We start from the raw sequence: 9,000 nt of genomic DNA on the forward strand, positions 1-9,000 counted from the left end.
GTGATGAATGCTTCTTTTTAGTTAAATATCAGCATTTTTGCAATGCCCTTAAAACCGGGACTAAAACTTCTGAACTAAAAATTTGCTTATATAAATATCTGGATTATTTTTTATAATTTATTATCTGTATTTCTAATAATATGGACTAACATTTGTTTGTAATTCATTGCTTATAGTTTTAATTTATTGCTATTATGAAAATTCTGTACAGATAAAAATCTACATTTTACTAATGACAAACCTGACTTATACTAGGAAGTGATCTGCCTAAGGTCACAGTTAGTAGGCAGTGGAGCTGGATTTACCCTTTGATGTGATGTGTTTGTTTCTGAAGCTAGAACTGTTTTCCAATGTATCAAAACTATCTAAAAATGTCACATAAGGAGATCTTAATAGGCATGTCTCAAAAGGTTGTTCTGTGACTGTTACCTTTGGAAACTTGACAGTCTACTCTTCTGGATATTCACAGCATACAAACCTACTAAAGGCTCTGAGAAGTACTGCAATAGAGAAAACTGCTAGTTCTGTGCAACTCAGCCATTTCCAAACTTACCTGAACCCGGTGCACTTTCCCCTCAGCACAGCTATTAAGAATCAGAGGCTCACAGTCTGCGGAGCACAGGTGAGGGACACACTGCACTCTGCCTAGCAACTCAAGTGCCCCATAGGCCAGCTCTCCTTTCCTCTTCACTTGGTTTCCAGTTGTCTCTGAAGTGCCTCTTGAAGAAGATATATTTCTATCTCTCCACAGCTATTCCTTATTTGTTCTCACAGAGCTCCTGCCTCTTGTTAGTATCTCAATCAGGTCCAACTCTTTGCAACCCTATGGATTGTAGCCCACTGGGCTCCTTTTTCCATGGAATTCTCCAGGCAAGAATATGGGAGTGGGTTGCCATTTTCTCTGCCTCTTGGGAGTACTTTAATCTGACTTCCTAAATGGGAAGTCCCACCCTTCTGCAAATTCAAAACAAATAACAAATAAGGCATGGATTGATCAAAGTTCAAATGATTTATTCAGATCTCCAGAGAGTCAAACATTCTTATTTCCATCTGAAAACCTCAACTCAATTGAGCAGAACTCTATGCTTGAGCAAACGTTTTCATGGGACCCCACATGGTGACAAAGCCAAATGAATTGATCAGTTCCTTCAGAAAGCATTTGATATTATATACTATCATGCACACATGGTCTAAATCTAAAATGACATCACTCCCGGATAAAGGGCTCAATGAGTGGAGAATCAGTAATTCCCAAGAGCATAAATATAAACTTTCACGAAAGAAAGGCAATGGCACCCCACTCCAGTACTCTTGCCTGGAAAATCCCATGGATGGAGGAGCCTGGTGGGCTGCAGTCCACGGGGTCGCTAAGAGTCAGACATGACTGAACGACTTCACTTTCACTTTTCACTTTCATGAATTGGAGAAGGAAATAGAAACCCACTCCAGTGTTCTTGCCTGGAGAATCCCAGGGACGGGAGCCTGGTGGGCTGCTGTCTACGGGGTCGCACAGAGTCAGACACGACTGACGTGACTTAGCAGCAGCAGCATAGTCCACTAAGTACCCAGAGCCTAAAACTGAGAAAACCTTGCTTACAATAAGCCTAAGTATTTGAAAACTCCTCAAATTCTAATTAGAATGTTCAGTTTCTTTTAAATCCTTAGCATTGCATAGATACAGCAAGGAATTTTGTATCATTGATTAGTTTATTCTTTTCTGTTCTACAACTCCTCCAGTTCATATTGTACTAATCTGGTGCTTTATATTATGTAGACAATTTTATTATTATTAATTGACTCCATGCCAGAGACCTTTAGCTACTATTAGCAAATGAGTAGAATAGAAACTAGGCAAAATCAAGAGGGAATAGCCATGGTCTTCCTGAAAGAACTTTGAAACTAAAATTGCCAATTACTGTTTTAGTCTTCTTGGTCTTTTCACTGTTATCTATCTAAGTCATAATGTTTCTTTTTTCAAGACAACCTATAATAAGATTCAAAAGTGAAGACTCTAGAACCACTGTTTGAAGTAGGCAGCATAGAAAAATTGATGAAAATTGTAAACTGTTGGTCACAAGAGCATTTTAAAAACATCCGTGGCAGATTCATTTCAATATTTAGCAAAACCAATACAATATTGTAAAATTTTAAAATAAAATAAAACTAAAAAAAAAAGAAAGCTGTAAGAAAAGAATCAAGGAGGGATAAAGTACTACCAAATATTAAAATATATATATTATGAATCTGCATAATTGAAACAGTGTTATATTGGTACATGATTAGACAGAAATGCTATGGAAATTGTAAGGAAACCCAGAAATAGATGCAAGTGGAAACCAAAATTTAAGAAATGATACTAGTTTGGTCTCAAGTCAATGCAACATGTAGATCTTACTTGGATTCCAATCCAAACAAATCAAGGTAAAAGACATTTTTGGGATAATGGAGAAAAACTGCATGTGGAATAAATGCTATGTGATTATAAAAAAACAAAAATAAAAAAATAAAAACATCCAGGGCAAAAATGACCTAGCAAAGTAAGATATTAATGAATTTGGATCCAGAAACACAGACAAAAGTGTCAAAACCTTTCAGCAAAGTATAAAATAAGGAATTGAATAAAAAGCTGCTCCTCTGGATTGGACTTTTTCTAGGTCAACAGCTACTGAGTCATTAAGGAAAACGAGAGTCCAAGAGATGCTGATTGCCTGTGACTAGCCTCTGTTCCCCAGATGGAGTCAGTGTGCTGCCCTTGCCAATAGCACTAACTCAGCCACCTCCTCGGGGTGGGGCCACATCTGCTTGTGTTCCTGGTCAGCCTGCTTTTTCGACCTTAGAGTGAAGGAAGGGTTGTAATTTAAATGTGGACTTTTCTTAAAGTTCAGCTAATCCAGAGCTTTTGTAAAAGGCCAAACGCTGAAGAACAACGATGGTTTTCTTATACCAAAACCACAATTAAATACTGTCTATCAGCTGGTGTATGGAAAGAAAAGCGATTCAAGTCACACAATGTGCTATTTGCATAACTACATGCTATAATAATCATCATGTCACCATCAGGGTTGTAATGATTGCAGATAAACGACGAGGGTGTGCCATGCTAGCTATACTCTTTGGGCTGATCAGAATGATCATCCTTGTGATTAAGGGCATTGTCGAGTTTGCTTTTGTTGGATAGATCTGCATTTGCCCTCTCTTTGGAGAGAGCAGCATTTGTGAATACAGTTTTCCTTCAAATGGAAGTTTGTCTTATTTTTTGATGCACAACTTACAGAAGTCTGCTGTCACAGAATTCCAGAGCCAGCAAGGTCCCTGAAGGTCACCGAGGCTGCGTGTACAAGCTGCACGCAAACAGGGTCAGGATGGTCACATCTGGCCATTGCAGTTCATTTACACAGCTGGGATACAGAAACATCAATTTCACCATGCATGCTGAGCCAAGCACCCTACTGATCCCTGGCCTCAAGGACGTGTGAAGGGCTCCATCCGCAGCACTGGGCTCTACACACCCAGTCTGCTCATGGGTGGACCAGGTGACACTGGGTGTCATGTTTGGGAGGAATCAGCACTTGTGCCCTCAGAATCTGCCCATCTGCTGGCACTTTGCCCCAATTTCCAACCACTAAAGTCACTCCTTTGGCTTACAGCTGTGGTTCCCTATCATTTTTCCCCTTTTAGCACAAAGAACTCTTTTTAACATCAAAACATTTTACAGATTTCCCACATAATCATTATATTTTTAGTTGTTGATGACAGAAAAAAGACAAAACAAAAGCTTCTAAAATCTGTAATAAAGACTCAAAACAAGAACGGCTAAAACCTCAGTGCTGCTTTTACATGGTTTCATGGTTAGTAAATTACACTAACAGTTTAAAATATTTGAGAAACAGTCACCCATATATCTACTACAGTTATATTGTTTATTAAATTTAGAGACAATACTTTGTAAACACGTGGATTCATGGACCTCTCCGTCTACATCCTTACTCTCTACTCCTCCCTCATGTGCTCCATGGCCCATTGAAGGGACCCGTTGAGTGAATCAGCAATTTATAAGCTTGTGTTTTTGGAACATTGCTTCCCAGGGTTTAAAATAAGTGTGTAAAGAAAAAAAAAAGTTTGGAAAAATTCTGGGCAATACAAAATCAAATTGTTTTTGTTACTGCAGGCCTTCTCAGAACCTTAATCATTGACATGCATTTTTGAATCATTAAGATTTCAGAATTCACTAAACTTCTTGAATTACGAAAGCCTTTTGTAGACTTATCTGGGAACATTATTCTGAAGGACACAGCTCTGGAAAAAATATTGTCTCCAAAAGATGTCTGTTGAATATAAATACGTAAGTTGGGAGAGTAAGACTAGTAAGATTTTTGCCTCCAGGAGGATATTACCAAGATTGACTCCTAAGAGAACTTGTTGAGTTGCCAGAGGGAAGGCCTTGAAGGAATAGCTTCCCAGACCACTCACCTCTAAGGAGGCTGAGATATGTGAAATTAGAGCTTCTTGGCTCAAAAGTTGAAAGTGAAGTTGCTCAGTCGTGTCCGACGCTTTGCGACCCCATAGACTGTAGCCTACCAGGCTCCTCTGTCCATGGGATTTTCCAGGCAATAGTACTGGAGTGGATTGCCATTTCCTTCTCCAGGGGATCTTTCCAACACAGGGCTCGAACCCGGGTCTCCCGCATGGTAGACAGACGCTTTACCGTCAGAGCCACCAGGGAAGTATAGCTGCCCTTTCCTTCTTGTTAAATCCTCACCCCGCCCCTCTGCCCCCCAACCCCGCCCCTGCTTATAATAAAAATCTCAGAAGCTAAGAGAGCAAATAGTTCAGAATCCATCAGAAATCCAAGTAGCACAGTAAACAGAAACATTCTGGTACCATCGGAATGGATGTTCTTCAGGTTTCATAGAAAAATATTGTACGTAGAATTTCTGTCTTTAGGCTGGATACAGGTTTTGTTTGTTTCTTTTATATGGCAGTGAAGCCCCACTACAGTGACAGAGTAAAGAGGCCTTGTTCCCTTATAGCCTGTGTGTCGGGTAGATGCGGATGGCTAGACCCTGCCTTCTGTGACTTCCTCTACTGCCTTCTGAATTTCCTAAGCCTCAACTCCCCCTGACTATCCCCCTGACATATACTGAGACCCAAATTGTACCTACCAGAACTTCATCCTCTTTGCACTTAAGATTTAGATTCCTGTTGAAATTCTGACCTTCCTGGAAAATGTAAAAGCATATTAGTCTTTAGCAATCTTAGTGTGAGGCTGAAAACAGGATTGATGATGTTGCAGTAGTGTGTGGAATGGTGAAGGCGTTTGAGTACTGGGGACAGGCCCACTGGAGCCACCTAAAAGGTGGCTCTAGATAGAGACTCAGGGGACCCCAAGGGAGCTCATTTTGCCTGTTAAATGGCCAACTTAAACAGCCAAATCTCTGCAGTAAAACAAAGGCAGGCCATCTGTGCTTGCAGACACAGCTAAACTAATGTGAGGGAGAAAATAGGAGCAATTACTTTAAAAATTTAAAGCCTCAAGCAATTCTTCCTCAATCAAGTGAATACATCAGGTTAGAGTGGTTTTGGACTGGAGGTTACCAGCAGAACGGTTTCAATTTGTCATTCTCCTTTCATGTGGAGACACCACTAATGAGTACATCTTTGCCACTCACTTATCTCGGTGGAGACATAATTTTGCTTTATAGCCCTTTCGCACAACATCATGTTGATCAGTTAATAATTTATCAAGAACCTCTAGCCAAATATGAAAACAAATGTGCCCCATAACACATCACTATGTTTCTCTTTGGAACCATTCACATGAACAGGCATAAAGTCAAATTACAAAACATCTGTGCTTCTTCATCATCTTATTATAATGTGATTTTAACTTTCCATGCAATTAGAATGGAAATCATCCCAATTAAAAGGTTTGAACCACTGTGGTGCTCCTACTAAGGTGTTAAAACATTCATTCCATCAAATAGGGGAAAAAAATGATTCCCTTTGGGATTTTCTCTATTAAACTAGTTTTCTAATTACGACATGCTATTTAAATAGCTTTGACTTCACTTCTTATCTCAAATAATACACTTCAATTAGCCTGTAAAAAATTCTAGGTCTCTAGTGACAAATCTCACAATAAATCCCATCTATAAAAGAGGACACACATACCTATTAAAATATTCTTGGGTGATCCCATTTTCCCCTTTTTTCTGCTTATGCTCCCAAAGTCAATTCTGTCTATTCTCTGAATATAAACTATTATAACCAACAGAAACAGTAGTGCCAATAATAATTTATTAAACATCTACTAGGTGCCAGGCAGATTACATGTGATACTTTATTTAGTTATTTTAACAATAGTCCGATGATATAGATATTATCCACATATTACAGATGAGCAAATGAGATTGAGAAGTGATTTGAAAGCTTTTCCTCTTACTTCACCAGTGTCTGAAATTAGATTTAAACTCACTCCTTCATCACCAAAGTTCATGTTCTTAACCACAGGGCTTATTCTAATTTTTGTTGGACCTTTAAACAAAATTCATTGAATATAACTGTGCTTTGCTTTAGTTAATTAAACAACTAATGTCAGGTTAAAGTATAACTATTCTTACTTTACATTATGATCACTTAAAAATATACACAAAACTAGAGGGACTAGTATAAGGGATTCCAATAAACACCCATATATATATGACTGTCAGTTTATTTCTTAGGAGTGTTTAAGAGCAAATTCAAGCCATCACATCACCCATGAATATATCAGTATGTATCTCTGTCTGGGGGTGTTTTCCATGCCAATATTGTACCAAACAATGTTACCATCTAACATGGAGTCTGTATAATTTGGGGTGCTTGTAGGAAACAGATGGCTTATTCAAAAGAGGTAATTGAAGACAGTTTAATAAGGGACTGTTTACAAAGGTGTGGCCAGAGTTAAAGATGCCATCCCTGAAGGCCAGCATTAATGGAAAACTGTTATCATGGGTAAGCCTGAAGCAACAAGGAGGAGAAGCATCCTAGAACTTGGAAAGAAAGCTGGATGGAAGGGAGAGAGATGGGCAATAAACATTTTACTGACTTTCCTATCACCCTCAGCTTCTCTTGGTGCCTTTCATTGGCCAGACCCAATCAGAATTCAGAGGAAAAGTGATCCAAAACAATTAATACAGGGTTGGCAAATCTCTTTCTGTAAAGGGTGAGAAAGTTAATATTTTTGACTGTGTGAGCCACATGCAGTCTTTGTCCCTTATTGTTGATTGCTTTCTCTGTATAACCATTTATTCCCCAGGTTAATTGAGATATAACTGACAAAGTTCAGTTCAGTTCAGTTCAGTCGTTCAGTCGTGTCCAACTCTTTGCGACCCCATGAATCGCAGCACGCCAGCCCTCCCTGTCCATCATCAATTCCCGGAGTTCACTCAAACTCATGTCCATCAAGTTGATGATGCCATCCAGCCATCTCATCCTCTGTCGTCCCCTTCTCCTCCTGCCCCCAATCCCTCCCAGCATCAAGGTCTTTTCCAATGAGTCAGCTCTTCCATGAGGTGGCCAAAGTATTGGAGCTTCAGTTTCAGCATCAGTCCTTCCAATGAACACCCAGGACTGATCTCCTTTAGGATGGACTGGGTGGAACTCCTTGCAGTCCAAGGGACTCTCAAGAGTCTTCTCCAACACCACAGTTCAAAAGCATCAATTCTTCTGTGCTCAGCCTTCTTCACAGTCCAACTCTCACATCCATACATGACTACTGGAAAACCATATCCTTGACTAGATGGACCTTTGTTGACAAAGTAATGTCTGTGCTTTTTAATATGCTGTCTAGGTTGGTCATGACTTTCCAACTCCTAGCTCCTGGAAACCAGTCTTCTACTCTCTATTTCTATGAGTTCAACCTTGTATTTATTGTTTGTTTAAGAGTCCATGTAAAAGTGATACCATACAGTATTTGTTTTTCTTTGCTTGGTTTATTTCATTTAGCCATCCAGGTTCAACCATATTGTCAGAATGACAGTATTTCCTTCTTTTTGTTAAGGCTGAATAGTGTACTATTGTATATATACCACGTTTTATTTATCCATTCATCCTTCAATGGACACCTAGGTTGATTCCATTACTTGGCTATTGTGAATAATGCTGCAGTAAACATAGAAGTTACAGACACCTCTTGGAGACAATAGTTTCATTTATTTTGAATAGGTATCTAGAAGGAGATTTCTTTTTATTTTTTTTTAACTGGTTTCATTCACTTTATTATTCCCTTTATAAAATTATGTGGTGGCTACAGCTGGGGCCTGTGTCCTCTGCACGGAGACTCTGGTGTGGGTCTTCACAAGATGGTCAGTGAATTCCTGATATGGAGACTTGGTGAACACTGTCTCTTTCCAGAGGTCAGGGGTGAGGTAACTATAGGTCTTGGAAATGGCATCAAAAGTGGCCTTGGCAAAGTTGCCCAGGGTGGCAGTGCAGCCCCTGGCAGAAGTGTAGCAGTCGTCGATGCCGGCCATCATCAGCAGCTTCTTGGGCACAGGGGCGGAGACGATGCCAGTGCCTCTGGGGGCAGGGATGAGGCGCACCAGCACAGAACCGCAGCGGCCAGTCACCTTGCAAGGAACCGTGTGGGGCTTGCCGATCTTGTTCCCCCAGTAGCCTCTTCGCACAGGGATGATGGACAACTTAGCCAGGATGATGGCCCCACGGATGGCAGTGGCTACTTCCTTAGAAAGGAGATTTCTTGAACACATGGTACTTCTATGTTTGATTTTTGGAGGAAATTTTATATTCTTTTCCATGGTGTATGTATCAATTTACATTCTCAACAACGTTATATTTTGTACACTTGTATACTTTTATATTCTCAACAATGTACAAAGGTTCCCTTCTCTCCACATGCTAACCAACATTTGTTATCTCTTGACCATTCTAACAGGTGTGAGGGGATATCTCATTGTGCTTTTGACTTGCATTTCCATATTTTTTATTATTCATTTGTAA

General features: G+C 39.8%; 1 pseudogene; it reads right to left on the reverse strand.

Annotated features, from left to right (window-relative positions):
• Positions 1–8,242: 8,242 nt before the first annotated feature.
• On the reverse strand, positions 8,243–8,798 carry LOC783349 (40S ribosomal protein S2 pseudogene; annotated as a pseudogene).
• Between the last annotated feature and the right edge of the window lie 202 nt (positions 8,799–9,000).

Source organism: Bos taurus, chromosome 15 (assembly GCF_002263795.3).
Source record: "Bos taurus isolate L1 Dominette 01449 registration number 42190680 breed Hereford chromosome 15, ARS-UCD2.0, whole genome shotgun sequence".
Lineage (NCBI taxonomy): Eukaryota > Metazoa > Chordata > Mammalia > Artiodactyla > Bovidae > Bos > Bos taurus.